The sequence below is a fragment of the Sciurus carolinensis genome, chromosome 7 (assembly GCF_902686445.1).
Source record: "Sciurus carolinensis chromosome 7, mSciCar1.2, whole genome shotgun sequence".
Lineage (NCBI taxonomy): Eukaryota > Metazoa > Chordata > Mammalia > Rodentia > Sciuridae > Sciurus > Sciurus carolinensis.
In genome coordinates this window covers 118,888,880-118,907,911 of record NC_062219.1, presented here as the reverse complement: position 1 = coordinate 118,907,911, position 19,032 = coordinate 118,888,880, and positions in this window count along the sequence as shown.

The window sequence follows — 19,032 nt, the reverse complement described above, 5'->3', positions numbered from 1 at the left end:
TCTTTGGACTGAGAAGGTGCCTACTTCAAACCTTAAAAGAGAAGAAGGAACTAAATATGCTTGACTTTAACTCTGAAAAGAATAAGACCAGAGGCAGTGGTGCACACCTGTAATCCCAGTGGCCGGGGAGATTAAAGCAGGAGAATCCCAAATTCAAAGCCAACCTCAGAAACTTAGGGAGGCCCTACACAATTTAAGGAGACCCTGTCTCAAAACAAAAAATAAAAAGGGCTGGGGATGTGGCTCAGTGGTTAAGTGTTCCTGGATTCAATCCTGATACCAAATAATAATAGTTATTATTATTGAACAAATCCTCAATATTAACTTAAGGGAAGATCAGGGAGGGTAAACTTTTATTAGCAAACTAATTCAAGCTAAACACCAGGTGGAGTCACCTGTCAATTAATAAAAGGCAACGCACTTCCTGTACCTTAATTCCTGCTTCACTTCCTTCCTCTCCTTTTGCTCCATCATTGGTTGATCAGCGTCTGGTAAACACTTCTCTGAGTTACAGGTTGGCATTTCCCTTGACCATTTGCTGACATCTTAAAAAGCGCTGACTGAGCCATCGTGCCACACAAGACACCCGGGGCGTCCGGAGGAGGGAAAGACTTCCTAGCTCTGTGAGTGTTGTCTGGAAGGAAAGTGTTCCCAGCGGGGCCATGAATCTTCTCCTCCAGTTCAGGACCACGTGAGGAAAGTTTGACCCTTTCCTGAATGTCTTAGATTAGTGAGTGGAGAGTCATACCCATTGGAGATAAATGAGGGTCCTTCTCAGTTTTCTATGTCCTGACTACTGATCCAAGGATGGTCCAGGCATGCTGTCCTTTGTCAGGATTGCTTTATGTTCCACAGGAAATTGAAGATGGCAGCTGCACTGATGAATAGGAACTGGGCCCTCCCTCCAGGAGCTAGGTGACTAGGGAAGTATTTAGGTTGAGGGATCCCAGGCCCCAGGGGTTCCCTGACCTGATGTGACTCACATGCATACTGTCTCTTGCCATCCCTCGTGATTGTGCAGTGAGTGGGGCACCAGAATCTCCCTTGAGATTGCTGTGCATGGTGCTGCCGTCTCTGTTCTGCAGCCTTTCTTAAAACTGTGGTCATCTTGGGTCTGCATAAGCTTGTTGTGCTTCCTGATGCTGAAACCCACTGGTCTTGTGATATCTCAAGTTAGAGATTACAGCGGGTCTTTTTAAATGTCGAATGTTACTGATTAACCAGAATATCAATAACATTCATCATCTCTGGAGTTGACGTAGATTTTTCAAATTCATTTATTAATTCTACTAGGGGATTTTTTTGGTCCCTCTGTATTGCAACTCCAGCCACCCCTGACCTATCATTTCATTGGGATGTCTTCCTAAGCTTTCTTATGCAAACAAGAACAAACACTATGGATATTCTTATTCTCCTCCTTTCTTACACAAAATGTAGCATGTGTGGCTTACCCACCAGCACATAGTGGTAACCTGACTTCAGGAAGGTATATACCAAATCACATGTCATTATACTTTGCCAAGTGCCTTTTTCTTCAAATTCTCACCAAAATATTGAGGCTTATTTATGGAGTGGGGGAACGAGGAGACATGGTAAGTATGTTTTTCTGTGTGTGCATGTCTTCTTTTATGTCACAAAAAAATCGTCCTGCCAGGCACGGTGGTACATGCCTGTAATCCCAGTCATTCCAGAGGCTGAGGAAGGAGGCTCATGAGTTCAAAACCAGCCTCAGCAACTTAGTAAGGCCCTAAGCAACTTACGGGGGAAAAAATTGTCCTATTCTTGTTAAACTCATTTCTAGAAATTATGCTTCTGATTAATATTGTAAGACTCTTTATGAGTATCTATTATTTTAAAATTGATTTCCTTAGGTTTTCCTGTTGCACAATTATATCATTTATAATTTTTTTCCTTTTCTTTTCCAGTTTTCTTACCCCATAGTTCTCTCTTTTAATCAACAAGTATAGTAATATTACTCAGACATGTGGTCTCATGTCCTCATGAGGGTACTGGCCTTTATTTGGCAAAGTCTTTAACATTCTTTCTGTTTTGGATCTTTTGTCTTGTGACTACCTCCCAAATGAATATTGTTCCTTTAAATTCTAAAGAATACCTTTGAGAAACAGTTAAACTCTGCAGAGACATTTATTATAAAAGTGAAATTCACCTACATAAAATTAGTCATTTTTTTTATTTTGGCACAGAGAATTGAACCCCAAGGGGCTTTACCACTGAGCTACATCTGTGGCCCTTTTTATATCGAGACAGGGTCTTGCTGTAAGTTGCTGAGGCTGACCTTGAACTTGGATCTTCTTGCCCCAACCTCTGGAGTAGCTGAGGTCACAGGTGTGTACCACTGCACCCTGCTAAAAGTAAGTATTTCAATTCCACCAATTCAGTGGCATTCCGTACAATATTGTGCAAACACCACCTCTCTATTTCCAAAACATTTTCACAAGTCCAAAATAAGACTCACATGCATTAAATAGTTACTTCTCAATCCTCACTCCCCCTAACCCTGGAAACCCCAAACTTTCTATGGATTTACCTATCCTGGATATTTCACATGCTGGCTGAAAGGGAGGAGATAAGGGACACAAGTAATGGATACTTCTTTGACCCTTTTGTGTCTGGCTTCGCTTACTTAGCATAATGCTTTTAAGACTTATCCATGGAGGGCTGGGGTTGAGCTTAGTGGTAGATCGCTTGCCTCACACAAGAGGCACTGGTTTTGATCCTCAGCACCACATAAAAATAAATAAACAAAAATAAAGGCATTGTGTCCATCTACAAGTAAAAAAAAAATTTTAAAGATTTATCCATGTTACAATGTTTATCAGTACCTCCTTCTTTGTTCAGCAGAACAATATTCCATTGTTTGCAAGTACCATGACTTGTTATTCATGTATCCATTGATGGACATTTGGGTTATTTCTACCTTTTGACTATTTTGAATGGTCCTGATATGAACATTTGCATTCAAGAATTTATTAGAGTACCTGTTTTCAGTTCTTTGGGGTGTAGGATTACTGGGTCCTATGGTAGTTCTACATCCAACTTTCTGAGTACATGACAAACTTGACAAGTTATATTGTAAAGGTATTTGACTCCGATTAGAAGACAGAAAATGTGGGCCAAAAGGGAGAAGATAAGGGGCATCAGTAATGGACACTTATTTGGATAAAGAAGTTTCAGTGTGGTTTCCTGAGGAATCAATGCAATTAGAATTGTATTTGTTATTTTTGTAAATCTTGGAGAAGGGATGCAAAATTAAACAGGGTTAGAGGTAACATTAAATGAAGTGCCAAGCAAGAGGGAATAAACTTCAGGAAGTTGTCATGAAGTTGTGTAATGGGTGAGTCCATTAGCAAAGGAACTACAGTTCTTGTACTAGCAAACATTAGGTAAAAGCCCAATCATGTATGAGGATATGAACTTCAAGCTATTGCTAATGGTAAGATGGCAACTTCCCATCATAATTGATTATCATCATAAGAAATAACTTCAGTAAGATGTGAATTAGGACCCATGCCCAGGAAGAATAGTGGACAAAAGAGACACTATCCTCTTGTAGCATATTTGAAATATACAGTAACAATTCAGATGCACAGAAAAATGAAACTTTATTTTTATTCTTTCGACTGATTTCGACCTTGCTAAGGAGCAATCACTTTTTTCCAAGGGGTCATAAACATGAATTCTTGCCAACTAAATGTTACTACTTCATTCTGGATTCCAAATTAGGCTCTCCAGATTTCGGACTCATTTGTGTGTGCCCCAGCGTGGCATTTCTTATGGGGACAACCACAAACAATGAATTTGCCTGCTCTGTCTCCTAGATGGTATCAAAATGATGGCAAACATCAGTATCCGGCACCTTCTTTGTTAAAGGGTGTATTATTCAAAGGCATCCAAAGTAAAAGTACAAGAGACGTGAATGAGTCTTTATTGTTTATTAACATATTGTTTATTAATATATATTTATTATTTTTTTTACACTCAATATCCCTTTTTTGATAAATGGTGTCATAGTATTAATTCATTTGTTGGATTAGGGAAAACATGTTCCTGATATAATGTCCATGAAAACATAATATGGTGATGAGTTCTTCCTCACACACCTCCTTAACAAATGGAATAGTTGAGAAATTTTGTCTAATAGTGATTTATACCAAATTCATTATATTTTGTTCAGTTAACAGTAACCGGTGGCCAAATATTGTACCAGATGAAGAGGATCTAAAGGCAGAGATGACAAATTTGTGCTCTGGACTATCAGGGACAGGAGAGGGACACGCAGCCCATAAGTACCCAGTGAGAGCTTTGCGAGTTAAACTATGAGAGCCCCGCGCTCAAGGCCTGTTTACAGGGTGATGCAGACACAGGAACGCATTAACCCAGACGGGGTAGGCGGGGCGACACTTATGGAGAAAGCGGTGCCAGAAATGGGGGACATGCTTCTGTGTGCCAAGTGAAGTACGGGGAACGAAACCTCAGGCCTAGGACTTGGCCTTAGGAGCGCGCGGAGAGCCGTGGTGAAGTGCGCCCGTGGATCTTCGCCGCATGTGGCCCGCTGCGACCCAGAACGCAGGTCCGGGTGGGTGCAAGAGGAGGATGGAGAATTTGGCTCTCTCGGTGTGTAGTTTGAAACGTCTTTCTAAAAAAATTAATATCAGGATAGTTTTTGTTGAATTATGGCTTGTTGTATTTGTTCTATTCTCTAATGTTGGCTATTTCTTTTTTGTCTGTCCTCAATATTTGCTACTTTTTTTTCCTCTCAAATCCTTTTCTCCTTCTCCTCCTCCCAATCCTTTTTCTCCTCCTCCACCTTCTCCTTTTCCTTTTTGAAGCTATTTCTATTTGCTAATTGATTTTATTTATTTATGTTTTCATTTTGAGGCAGGGTCTTGCTAAGTTGCTGAGTCGTTTAGGGCTTCGCTAAGTTACTGAAGTTACCTTGAACTTGCAGTCCTCCGGCCTCAGCCTCCCAAGCCGCTGGGATTTCAGGCCCCGCTGGGTTTACACCTCTCGCGGCTCCCTTCTTCCTTTTTAAATTTACAAATCTTCACCTTATCTTTCTCTTAAGGGATCATCTATATGTTCATTCATTCTTGTTTTTCTTTTATTCATTTATTAAATGATTCTTTTGTTTGTAATTGTCATCTGGATTCTGTCATTCTGAGTTTTTCTGAATCTAATTTATTCCATCCCCATATCATATATGATTCTACTTTAGTGTCTTTTAGCTTGCTTTACAATAATAGGTTATCATTATAACCTATAATAATAGAGTCTAGTTTTGATCATCCTGGAATGTGCTCATTAGCTGAGAGATGTCATTCTGCATATTATTCTGTTTTGTTGTACCAATTTTGTATGAATTGGGTCTTGATACTTTTCTGTTGCTTGTTTTTAATGTAAAATTAATTTCTCTGAACATTTTGAAGGTAGTGAGGCTCAGATATTTTTCTACCTTCAGAGTTTTCTCATTTTTGTGCAGCGCTCATGTAAACGGGAGTTTGCCTTCTGAGATTTCCTGGCCTGTCTCCCCACCTCTCCCGATTTCACTTTGCCCTCGTGTTTCCTTTGGTTCTGATGTTGTCCCTGACCTACTCGACTTTGATTCCACTCCTCAGTCTCTCCCTGATGTGGAGGTCCTGGGAGGCCACTCTCAGGAGTAGGCAGGGTTGGGTTCTCGACCTCTCGACCTCTCGGATCTTCCTGGGGATGGTCCTGTGCTGGCCAGCCACTTGGGTGGGCCGGAACTCCCACCTTCTGCAGCTGCCCTCAGATTACCCTCATTCAACTTCCAATTGTACTTTTTGGGGCCAGTTTGGGTCTCTCCTTTCCTTGGATCTTTCAGACACATCATGGTGTGATTTGGATCTAAAAATGTCCCCCAGAGAGTTTGTGCGTTAGACAATGTAGTAATGTTGAGACGTGAAAAGATTGGATTAGGAGAGGTGTAACCGCATCAATGGATTAATCCATTTGATGGATTAAAAACTTGAATGGACTACTGGGTGTTGACTGTTGGCAGGTGGGGCGTGGCTGGAGTAAGTAGGTCACTGGGGTGTGGCCTTGGACTAGATCTGTCCATGCCCTGCCTCCCAGCTTCCTGGCTGAGCTGCTCCTCCCCCAGGACCTTCCACCATGATGCTCTGCTTCATCTCAGGCCAGAGCAATGGAGCTGGATGGCCATGGTCGGACCCTCTGAAACAGTGAGCCCAAGTAAACTTTTCCTCCTCTAAGTTGTTCTTGTCAGGTCTTTTGGTCACAGTGATGGCGTACTGGCTAACGGCTCCCGGTTCTTCCCCTGCCTTCTCTTGCACAGATGCTGGTACTGTGCAGGGGTGGGGCTGTTGTTTTGGCCCCACTCCTTGGTATTTGTGGTTTGTCACCTAGTTTTGTTATAGGTATCATCTATGAGTTTTGGTTTCACTATTTCATCTCTCTGTTTTTATTTGAACATTAGGAGGAATTCATTATGCCCATCTCAAGAGGTCACACGTTGTGTGATTCCATTTAAATAATATTCTTGAAATGACAAAGTTCTAGGATTGGAAAACAGATTAGTGGCTGCTAGGGATTGAGGATGTTGGGCCAGGGAAGGATCAGGGAGATCTCTGTGGTGACGGGGTAGTTCTGTATCCTGAGGGCAGTGGTGTTCTGTGAATCTACACGTGTGATAAAATGGCACCCACGTCCTACCAATGCCAAGTCCCTGATGTTGTATCATAATTATGTAAGGGGCAACCACTGGGGAAATTGGGTAAGAGGTGCATAGAACTCCGTACTATCTTAGTCACTTCCTGTGGATCTACAATTATTTCAGAACTTTATTTTTATTATTTTTTTTTATGGTTTTAGTTGTTCCCTTGTATGGAGTACAGCATGATCTTTTGGTGCATGTGTACAGTGTGTACTGATGATAGCAGGGGGATGACATTTTTGTCTCTTTATCACTACTTTGTGTTTGGAGATTTCAAGCTCCTCCACTCTAGTTATTCATAAATCACACAATAAGTCATTGTGAATGACAGTCATCTTCTGTGTTGCGGAACACTAGAACTTACTACTCTTATCTCACTGAACCCATTGCCCAGCCTCTCTCTATCCCCCTCGCCCTCTTGCTTTCTGATACTGGGGATTGAACCCAGGGGCATTCTACCACTGAACAAAATCCCCAGTCCTTTTCATATTTTAATTTATTATTTACTTATTTATTTTTGCAGTACTGGAGATCCAACCAAGGAGTACTTAACCCCTGAGCTACATCCCCAGCCTCGTCTTCTTAAAAATTTTTAATTTTGAGATAGGGTCTCACTAAGTTGCTAAGGTTGGCCTCGAACTTGCCATCCTCCTGCCTCAACCTCCCAAGTCTCTGGGATTACAGATGTGCACCACTAAGAACATCTCCCCTCTCCCTTCTGTCTTTCCCAGCCTCTAGTAATCACTAGAATGTAACTGTTTTAAAAAGAGGAATGAAGGGCTGGGGAGATAGCTCAGTTGGTAGAGTGCTTGCCTTGTAAGCACAAGGCCCTGGGTTCGATCCCCAGCACCAAAAAAAAAAAAAAAAATAAAAAAATAAAAAATAAAAAGAGGAATGAAGAATCGATACATACCACAACAGGGACAAACTTTGAAAACACATGTTAAGAGAAAAAAGCCAGTCACACACAAGTATATAATATATAATCCAATTTACATGAAATCTCAGAACAGGCAGCTCTGAAGAGCAAAAGTTGATCAGTGGTTGCCTAGGGGCTCAGGTTGGGGATGAAGAGAATAAGGGATGACAACGAGTGGGTGTGAATTTTCTTTTATGGGTAGTGAATATATTCTAAGATTATTCATACTGATCATGCAATTCTGTGAATGTTTTAAATTCATAGAATTGTACACTTTCAATGGGTAAAGTTTATGGCTTACGGTTTATATGTCAATAAAGTCCTTTTAAAAATTAAAGACTGGTTGTACCAAATATCAATGAAGACATACAAGATTTGAACTCTTATGCACTGTTGGTGGAAATGTGAACTAGTACAACCACTTCAGAAACAGTTTGGCAGTTTCTTAAAAAGTTAAACATAAACCTGTCATAGGATCCAGCCTGATTCAACCATTCCATCCCTAGGAATTTCTCTTAAATGTTAATTGCAGCATTATTTGTAATGGCCAAATAATGAAACCAATCTGCCAGGCATGGTGGTGTATGCCTACAATCCCAGTGACTCAGGAGACTGAGAGAGGAGGATTAGGAGTTTGAGGCCAATCTGGAAAATTTGAAAATAATAAACAATAAAAAGGGCTAAGGCTATAACTCAGTGACAAACTCTTTGGGTTCAACTCTCAGTACTGCAAACAAAAAAATATCTAAGTGTTCATTCACAGGTGAATGCATAAACTGTGGTATAACCACACAGTGAAATACTATTAAGCAGTGAAAAGGAATGAAATGTTGATACATGCCACAATATGGATACTTCTCAAATAACGATTCTCAGTGAAATATGCTGAACAAAACAATACATACTATCATTCCATTTGCACATCATTCCATTTGCACATCATTGCCTGGGAGGGAAGGCAGGGGAAAAAGAGAAGGAATTACAAACAGGCCTGAGCAAAATTTTGGAGCTGATGATATGTTCATTATCATGAATGTGGTGATGGTTTCATGGGTATGCTCATATATCAAAACTTACAAATTACATGTTTTAAATGTGTGCATTTTGTTTTATATAAATTATACCTCAACAAAGCTTTAAAAAGATGCTGCCATCGTCCTCCTAAAATCAGCAATCATGTTTTTAATTTGCAAGAATTCATTTTTCCATTTGTTCATTTTTTCATAACATTATGACTTATTTTTGTAAAAAAGCTGTATTTTTGAAAATATGAATTATTTGTTGTTTCTATTCTATTTCTTGAACTGTTTCTGGGTCAGATTTTTTCCATTTGTGTGCCGTAGGACTTTCTCGCCGTTTGATGATCTTTGGCTTTCTGCTCAGATTGTAAAAGTGGTAACAACATCTCTCAAGGGCCATGTATTCAGGAGGTTGCTGTTGCTTCAGGTAAGGCGGGGGTGGGGGGGTGTTGGGGGAATCTTCCTTTATAAGGAAGTCCTCAAGTTCTGGAATGAAGTGGGCTTTACCTGAGGTGCCCAAACCACACTAGCTGCCCTAGTTCCCTCCAGATCTCAAGTTCAACTCATTTTAGAGAAATATTCTGCATTCTTTGTGCTACAACTGGGGTGAAAGAGATTGTCGGTACAGTTACCCTTCTGCTGTGAGGCTCAGCATTCACTTCCACTTTCCTTAGTGCCTCCCTGCTTAGCTGATGATGTTGTCTCTCCCTCGCTGGAAAACACATCCTCACCCTTTCCTTACAAGACAAAGCCAGTGCTCATGGTGGGTGCAGATCCCGCATGCTCCTCCGGGAGATAGAAGTTCAAATCAAATACAGGGATTTTGTTAATTTATAGCACACCTGGCTTCTGTGTCTGTCACCAAATGAGGAATGTAATTTCAGTTTGGTAAATTTACTGATGTGGGTGTCCTTATGGTTTGGGGTTTGTTGAGCTAGCGGCTGGGAGCAGCTCTAACAATTTGCTTAGCTGGGTAAGCAAAACTCAGACCCACCCTGGTCTCCATTTAACAATGGACCACACTAAGTCAAGGTGCCAGCGTTTCTTGAAATAATGCAGAAGAAGAAATTTCAAGAACTGGGAAGACAAGAAAGTTTGAGGATTTATCCTCTGTAACTCCACCACCAATAACATACGTTCAGTTATGCACCCTCAGAAAGCACGGGAGGTAATCCCTTCACCAAAGGCCTAAGGCATCATTGGTGATGGGTGCCGCTGTCTTCAAAAATCACTTTAATGGCTCCTTTGGAGGTCTCTGATGCTGCTGGAATATGGAAATGAGACGGAATGTCTGAATTTAATGGGATTGGAATGTTCCAGAGGCCACGTAGTGATACGTAACCTTCAGAAGCACAGGGATAGAGAGATCAGAGGAGCTTAGTTTGAGTCTTTAGTGGTCAAGGTGGTTGACTTTCCAACATCTATCCCACCTCAAATGATTAGTCTCCAAGCCAGTTATGGTACTCTTGTTCTTTTTGCCTGTGATTGGCTTAGAACCAGATATGGCATCAGTTCTGACAAGAAGATATTAAGGGAATTCTGGAGGCTTCTAGGAAATTCCCCCTCACTTCTAAAACAAACCACTCACACCAGGAGAGTGGCGGCAGGAAGAGCCTCTTTTTCCTTTAGTCTTTATTATGTCTGGACATGTTCCAAGGAATTACTGTGGTCATTTGTGACTCTGAGAGAAGCCAGCTTGAGAGCAAAGCCACAGAATATAGGGACTTCTACATCATTTAAGATGGTTGAGTTGGGGGTTTTCTTGTGGGCAATACATTCTGGTCAAATTGTGAAGCATGCAGGGAACTCTTACTTGACCTTTATGGCCCATTGTGTCCCATGGTGTTCCCTGAATGGCTGGCAGCTGGGACTGTGATATGGAGTCTGTGACAGGCCTCAACAGGAGTCACAGTTGAGGCCCCTGGTGTGATGCCGCAGAGCCTCATAAGCAAGTGATTATCTTGAGAAACTGCCCTACTCTTGCTCCTCCGTTCTGGGGGAGCCCAATGCTGATAACCAAACTGCTTCTTAGTTGTCTGAGCCACCAAGTGATGAAACTGGACATTCCAAACATTTTATCATTAGCTGTAGGGGGTATGAAACACAGGCTCAGGCTCCAGCCAATTTTGAAGATACAGTAAATGGCGAGGGTGTTACTCATTCTGCTACCATGCCTGGTATGCAGAGCCTTACAGAACAGCAGAAGGCCCTATTAAAGAGACACTTGTACCTCCAACAATGACGCCACCTCGTGAGGCTGGGGCGCTGGCATGCGGGATGTATAACATGTTCTGAATCATGAACCAAGGTATGTGTCCGTGTTGCCTTTTTCTATAATTATAATATATAGGTATGGAAACAATGGGGTGGAAGCAGGAGAGTATCTTTTATGATTAGGTCTAATGACTTACTCATCAAATTACCGCATCTTACTTCTGTGACTTGGGGCTCTGCTGATGTGGGTTTTGGGGATCCTAGAGATACAGTGTTTCCATTGCTGATCATTCAGGCTCTTACATCACACACGATTAGGCAAAAAATGTCAACAGGGATGACTGATCCTGAATAATCTTGTTCATGGACGGGAAAGAAGCTTGCTGCTTCAGAGCAAGGATGGAGGTATCTTTTCAAATGTTACCTTTCTAAAATGGGTGCATGAAAACCATACATGATAGTGGGGTTCATCATGCTGTATTTGTACATGCACAGGACATCATTTGATCAATCTCATCCCCCAGGACCTTCCCTTCTCTCCCTCCTCCTACCCCTGACCCGTGCTTTTTACTGGATCTCCCTTCTATTATTATTATTTTAATGATGCTTTGTAATTATATAATCAGGATCCACTGTGGTGCATTCAGATATGGACACAACATGATTTGGTAGATTTCACTCCCTAGCACTGCCCCATGCTGCCCCTCCTCTGCCTCTCCATCCTCTTCCTCTGCTCCATTGGTCACTCTTTTGCTTTTGTGAGGTCCCTGAACATATTCTTAACCTAACTCAGCCCTGTTGTTCCAGAGAAGACCTTATCCTGTATCCTGTAAGGACAGAATTACAAAGGTCTAATTCCCTTGTGAAGGTAAACTTGGTAAGATAGCCAACTCAAATAAGATGGTGGCTCAGAAGAATCCAGAGCACTGCAGCAGCTCCCCAAGAGTGAATTAATTGAAGCATAAAGCATATATATATATATATATACATATATATATATACATATATATAGAGATAGATATACATATAGATACACTTTACTTGAAATATACATATATATGTGTGTGTGTATGTGTGCATGTATGTATACATATGTATATATACATTTATTTATACATATTTTTTGCACTGGGAATTGAACCTGGCAAGGTAATGCTCTACCACTGAGCTACACCCCCAGCTTTTATTTATTTATTTGTTTTTTTGAGACAGGGTCTTGTCAAGGTGTCCAGGCTGACCTTGAACTTGCAATCCTCCTCCCTCAGCCTCTGGTGTGGTTGGGATTACAGGCATTGCACCACTGTGCCCAGCTACCAGAAAAATATTCAAAGATAGAGGTGCTAAATAAATATTTGATGAATAAATGAGTAAAAACTGACATACTAAAAAAAAAGAAAGAAACCCCACCTGTCTTGAGTTCCTGTGTGAAGGGAACATGACACAAGCTGCAGAGGGGGAAAGTCTCACAATCTGACGACAGTCTCATAAGCAATTATATAAAATTTACAGAATAGGGACTCTCATCTCTACTCACATTTCTTTATTTATTCTGTTATATATGTTTCAATGAATTGATTTCTTCCTCCTACCATTTCCACTATTTGTTTGGCATGTAATAGTGGCTAACTATGGTTACATACACAATTTTTTCTTTTTCTTTTTTTAAGTATATCAGGTTTATTGAGGTATAAGTTAATAGAGTAAAATACATTCTTTTTTATTAAAATTCTTTTAAATTTTTACAGACTGCATTTTGATTCATTGTACACAAATGGGGTACAACTTTTCATTTCTATGGTTGTACACAATGTAGATTCACACCATTCATGTAATCATATGTATACGTAGGGTAATATTGTTTGATTCTATTTGTGTCCCCCACCCACTCCCACCCCATTTTCCTCTACACCATCCAAAATTCCTTCATCCTTCTTCCACTTCATTATATATCCGTTATTCACTTATCAGAGAAAACATTCGGCCTTTGGTTTTTTGGGATTGGCCTATTTCACTTAACATATTTTCCAACTTCATCCATTTACCAGCAAATGCCATAATTTTATTCTTCTTTATGGCTGAGTAATATTCATTGTGTATATATACCACAGTTTCTTTATCCATTCATCAATTGAAGGGCATCTCGGTTGGTTCCACAATCCAGCTATTGTGAATTGAGCTGCTATGAACATTGATGTGGCTGCATCACTGTAGTATGCTGATTTTAAATCCTTTGGGTATAAACCAAGGAGTGGGATAGCTGGGTCAAATGGTGGGTCCATTCCAAGTTTTCTGAGGGATCTCCATACTGCTTTCCAGAGTAGCTACACCAATTTGCAACTCCACCAGCAATGTATGAGTGTGTCTTTTCCCCCACATCCACACCAACACTGATTATTGCTTGTGTTCTTGATAATAGCCATTCTAATTGGACTTAGATGAAATCTTAGGGTGGTTTTAATTTACATTTCTCTAATTACTAGAGATGATGAGCACTTTTTCATATACTTGTTGATCTCCTGTATATCTTCTTCTGTGAAGTGTCTCCCCAGTTCCTTAGCCCATTTATTGATTGGGTTCTTTGTATTTTTGGTGTAAAGTTTTTTAAGTTCTTTATGAACTTTGGAGATTAGTGCTCTGTCTGAAGTGTGTGTGGAAAAGATTTTAAAATGCATCCTTTTTAGGTGTACAGCCCAATACATTTTGACAAGTGTATAGTTGTGTAACTATGACCATAATTAAGATATCAGCTACTTTCTTTACCTTCAAAATCCCCTAATATCCCTTTGAAGTCAATTTCCTCCCCTGACAACCACTAGACTGATTTTTGACCCTATGCTTTTGCCTTTTACAGACAATTATATGAATGGAATTTTGTCCTGTATATACTCTTTGCCTCTGGCTTCTTCACTTGCCATAGGATATATCTAAATGTATGAAACGCTTAAAGAAACTAAAGTGAAACCACACCATAGTAAACACCTAATGAGCCAAAAATGAAACCTAGAGAGATAAGAAATTCAAAAACTTCAAGAGTTTAAGAGTTATGAGAGAACAATCAGTCATAGAAAAAGAAAATAAAGAGACCATAGAGAAGCAATGCTTGGACAGTAATTGTAATATTCCAGACCAGATGAAAGATATGAATCCTCAAATCCAGAATGCAAAATATATGCCAAGCAAGATGCTGAGGCAGGAGGACTGCAAGTTTGACACTAGTCTGGGCAATTTAGTGAGACCCTGTCTCAAAACAAAATTTCAAAAAAATGGGCTGGGGATGTAGCTCTGTGGTAGAGCACTTGCTTAGCATGCATAAGGCCCTGGTTTCAATCCCCAGCACTGCAAAACAAAACAAAAACAAAAAAACCCACATCCAAACACAATAAGATACCAACAACACAAAGAAGCTTTTAAAACAGAGAAAAAGCAGATCATCTACAAAGTACAATAAATTGACTAAGAACAGATTTCTCAATAGCAACAATAAATTCCAGAACATTGGCACAGTGCTCAAAGTGCTGAGAAAAATGCTTATCGACTTAAAATTGTACACCAGAAAATAATCTTTCAAGAAATATGATGAATTAAAAATATTTCCAGATAAAACCAACAGAACTTCTCAGAAGGAATTTCTGAAGAGTGAATTTCTAAATTCTAGGAGAAATTTCTAAAGAGCAGTTAAAGGGAAAATGATTCTACTTAACTGGTCTGAGATTCAGGAAAGAACATTCAGTTAAAATTTTTTTTTAATGTAGCTAAATAAGAACAAATGGTTTGTAAGATGATAATAATGTCTTGTGGTCAAAAGCCACTGGCAAAAGTAACTCATCTCTCTTTGAAGATGCCTTACAAAAATTGTAAGATATTTGAGGGGATAACAAGCAATAAGCAAGACTGGGTGACACAGGATGTGTTGATCCAAAAGTGCCTAAGTGCTACCAGAAGCTTCACAGAAGCCACTGCCTGGGGGCCAAGTGCAATAGGTACCACAGGGGATTAGAGGAGCAGAACCAAGGCATCGGTTCAGAAAATATTAGAAAAACTGCATTTCCTGTGGGTGAGGGCTCACCCTGAAATGAGCGACCTACATCCTTTATATACCACAAAAGCTGAGAAAGCTGGAAATCACCAGGCAGGAAGCAACTGGTCAGAAACTATGTGGGTAGAAGTACAATACAACTAAACGAGAATAGAGAAATGGCCCAGGGCTAGCAGATCCTCGGAAAATACACTCACAGAAGGAACCTCTTGCAAATGACTGGGCCAGAAAACTCCAACTCACTGGATAAAATGTAATGATTAAAGGAATGGGCATATCATCATTATGAAGATACTGTAAGAAAAGATGGAAGTGGAGATGTAACTCAGTGATAGAGTACTTGCCTAGCATTTGGAGGCCCTGTACAGAAAAAGGGGAGAGAGAGAGAGAGAGAGAGATGAAAATTCTGACCAAAAGGAGCATACAGTACAGAAGTGACAAAAGCAAACAAAATAAAATGGGAAAAAGGAGTTTAAATGAGTAGTTCTGTTCAATAGAATTTTCTGTGATGATCAAAATCTACATATGTGCAATCTAATATGGTAATCTTTAGCCGCACGTGGCTAGTGCGTATGGGAATGAGGTTAGTGTGACTAAGGAACTGAATTTTAAATTTAAATAATTGTGGAATTTTTGGTACTGGAGATTGAACCCAGGGGCACTTTACCACTGAGCAAGCAACCCTCCCAGGCCTTTCTAAATTTTGAGGTAGGGTCTCACTGAGTCACTGAAGCTGGCCTCAAACTTGTGATCCTCCTGCCTCAGGTTCCCTCATTGGCTGGGATGGCAGGTGTGCACCACCGTGCTTAGCTACTTTTGTTTTAGCTGACTTAAGTGGCCATGTTTGGTACTGGCTACCACACTAGACAGTGTAATATCAGAGAGAAAATGACAGGTGTTGAAGAAAGCCAGAGGAGATCCAACCCCACAAAAAATTGGGATCCCTTAAGAAGAAAACCGAGCCAATTGGACATCTAAATTAGGACAAGAGATATTTCAAGATAGATATACATTTTAAAGTCTTTCCTGATATTACAAAAATAAAAAAAAAGTTTTGGACTTCTTTTCAAGTCAAAGTCATGCCATGCATCAGAGAAAATGGATTCAAATTTATCACCCCAAAACTATGGGACTATAAAGGCCAAAAATTGGTTGGGCAGCCAGTATTTCTCCACAAAATATGAGGTAATTTATAAAAGAAAAAATTCACAAATTATACCATATTATATGCAAGTATGAATAGGTAACAACAAATCTCACCATCATGTACAACCAAAATGCCCCAATTTTGAAATGCCCCACCCATAGACACACACACAAAAGAAATTAAGACTGTCTTCAGGTTTCTTTCTAGTAATACTCAGTGCCAGCAGAATGTGCAGCAATACCTTAAAGATATTCAAGAAAATAAAATGTGAGTCAAGGATTCTGTTCAGCCAAGTCCTCTTTCTGGATGACAGACACATGCAAAACCAGGGTAATACATCCAGACCCTTGTAAATTCCCAGGAAAAGGGCAATAAAAAGTGACTTCAAACATATGAAAGGATGCTCAAACTCTTCATAATAATAGAAATTCCAATTTATACTCAAGTGTCATTTTCACCTGTCAGATTGGCAAAAATCCAAAGTTTGGTGGCACCTTCTGTTGATGAAGCTGTGAACACAGTCACGCTCATTCATGCCAGTGTGAACTGGCATCGCCCTCAGGGAGCACATCACACTTCCAAAAGCATCCAGCCTCTGGCCCAGCAGTTCCACTTGGTGACTGATCCCACAGACACACTTCCCCATGTGTGTGAAGTGACATATGTACAAGGTTGTTCTTTTCTAGCCTTGCTGGTAATAACAAGGCTGGAAACAACACACATTTCATCATTATGGGACTAGTGAACTCAATTGTGCTAATACACATGATGAAATATCAAAAGTACTTTTTTAAATAAAGGATGAGATGACCTGTATGCACTGATCAGGAAAGAGCTCCAACATATGCCAAGAGAAAAAAAGCAAGATGCCAAGCAGTTAACGCAGCGGGCTGACTCTTTCATTCAAAGAGGAGTGTGGAGTGGTAAAAGTCTGTTTATATTTGCTTGTGTGTAATAAAATTCTGGAAGGATGCATAGTAAACTAAGAACTGTTATTTCCTATGAGGGAGAACTGAGCAGATGGGGGACAAATACAAGATAGAGACTTTTTCTATATACTGTTTTATATTTCTGGCTTTTGAACCATGTGAATGTATCATTAGAACGCATAATTTCTAAAGCAGTAGAGAGTGGATATATTCGGAGAGAAAAAAAAAAGAAAAAAATTAACTGGAAAAAATCCAAAACGAGGCAAAGAATGTGAGTATTGCGGGGACGTGGGGGAAAGCAGACACAGAGGAAGCACGAAGCAAGAGGGTAGACGGAGGACCAAGCAGATCATAATTACACTAAGATTAAAAATTAAAAGTGCCATTGAGAGAAGAAAATTAAATTTAAAATAAAACAAAATCCAACAAAGTACTATTTACAATCAGCTCACCTAAAACACAAAGCCACAGAGAAGTTGAAAGCAAAAAGAAAAGATTCAATCACGTGCTAACAAAAGAAAGTGGAGGCAGTTTTATGAATATTAGAAAAAATGGATTTAAAGACAAACACAGTCCTAGGGAGGGAGTATTTCATTACATAATTTAAAGATATGCCAGGGATTTATAAGTACACACACACAAAAAAATCAGCAGCAAAAATATATAGGGGTCGGAAGAATACAATAGAATCCTGAACCTAAAAATTAGGGAATACGAATTCTTCTCAAGCATGTGTGGAACATTATAAAAATTAAATACTCATTAGTCCACAAACTAAGTCTCAGCAAATTTCAAAGAACTACATAATATTGATACCCTTCTCTGACAACAATGGAATTAAATTGTTAATAACAAAGAAATTTAAAAAAGAACTCTCCATGTATTCAGAAATTTTAAAACACTTGACTTTTTATAGTTATACTAACTGTGACTGTGTGGATTGGCGGAGGGAAAAACACACTGATCAGTAGAACAGGAGAGAGAACTTGGAAATAGATGCAAACTCCGTTTTGACAGAGGGGCAAAAGCAATTCAGGGGAGGAAAGAGCCTTTCCAACAAACAGGCTGGAAACTGTACCTCCACAAGCAAACAGACCTGTGAACCGTGGCCCAGGCCTCATACTTTATACCAAACTTAACTCAAAATAGGTCACAGACTTATGCGTAAAGCATAAAGCTGAAAAGGTTTTAGAAAAAAACAATAGGAAGTATTTAAGCCCTAGGCAAAGATTTCTTAGACTTGATATTAAAAAAATCCATAAATGAAAAATTTGATATACTAAAATCTATCGAAATAAGACTTTTGCTCTGCTAAAAAAAAAAAAAAAAAAAAAAAAAAAAAATCCCCATTAAGCAGATGAAGAGAATGGCTACAAAATGAAGAAAATATTTATAAACCATGTGTCCAATAAAGGACTAATTTCTAGAAAAAAATTAAGTACTCTCAAAACTCAACAGTAAACAAATAATCCACTTTGAAAATGAGTACCAGATATTAACAGACATTTTACTGAAGAGGCAAATGAGTGCATATAAAGATGTTTAATATCATTAGCTAGTAAGGAAATACAAATTTAAACCACAATAAAATATTAACACGCCTATTATAATCATTAAAATAAAAAATTCTGACGTCAAGGATACAGAGAAACTGGACTATTCACATATTGCTGGTGGGTGTGTAAAATAGTAGTCCTTCGATAGGCACGGTGGTGTATGCCTGTAATCCCAGTGACTCAGAAGGCTGAGACAGAAGGATCCCAAAAGTTTGAGGCTCTAGGCAACTTAGTGAGACCCTGTCTCAAAATATAAAAATAAAAAAGGGCTGGGGATGTGGCTCAGTAGAAAGGTACTCCTGGGTTAAATCCTTAGTACCAAAAAAAACCCCAAACAAACCAACAGTAGTCATTCTGGAACACATATTGGCAGGTTCTTTTTTTCTTTCTTTTTTGTGGTATTGAAGACTGGACCCAGGAGTGCTCTACCTCTGAGCTACATCCCTGATCCTTTTTATTTTTTGAGACAGCATTCTACAAACTTGCCTAGACTGGCCTCA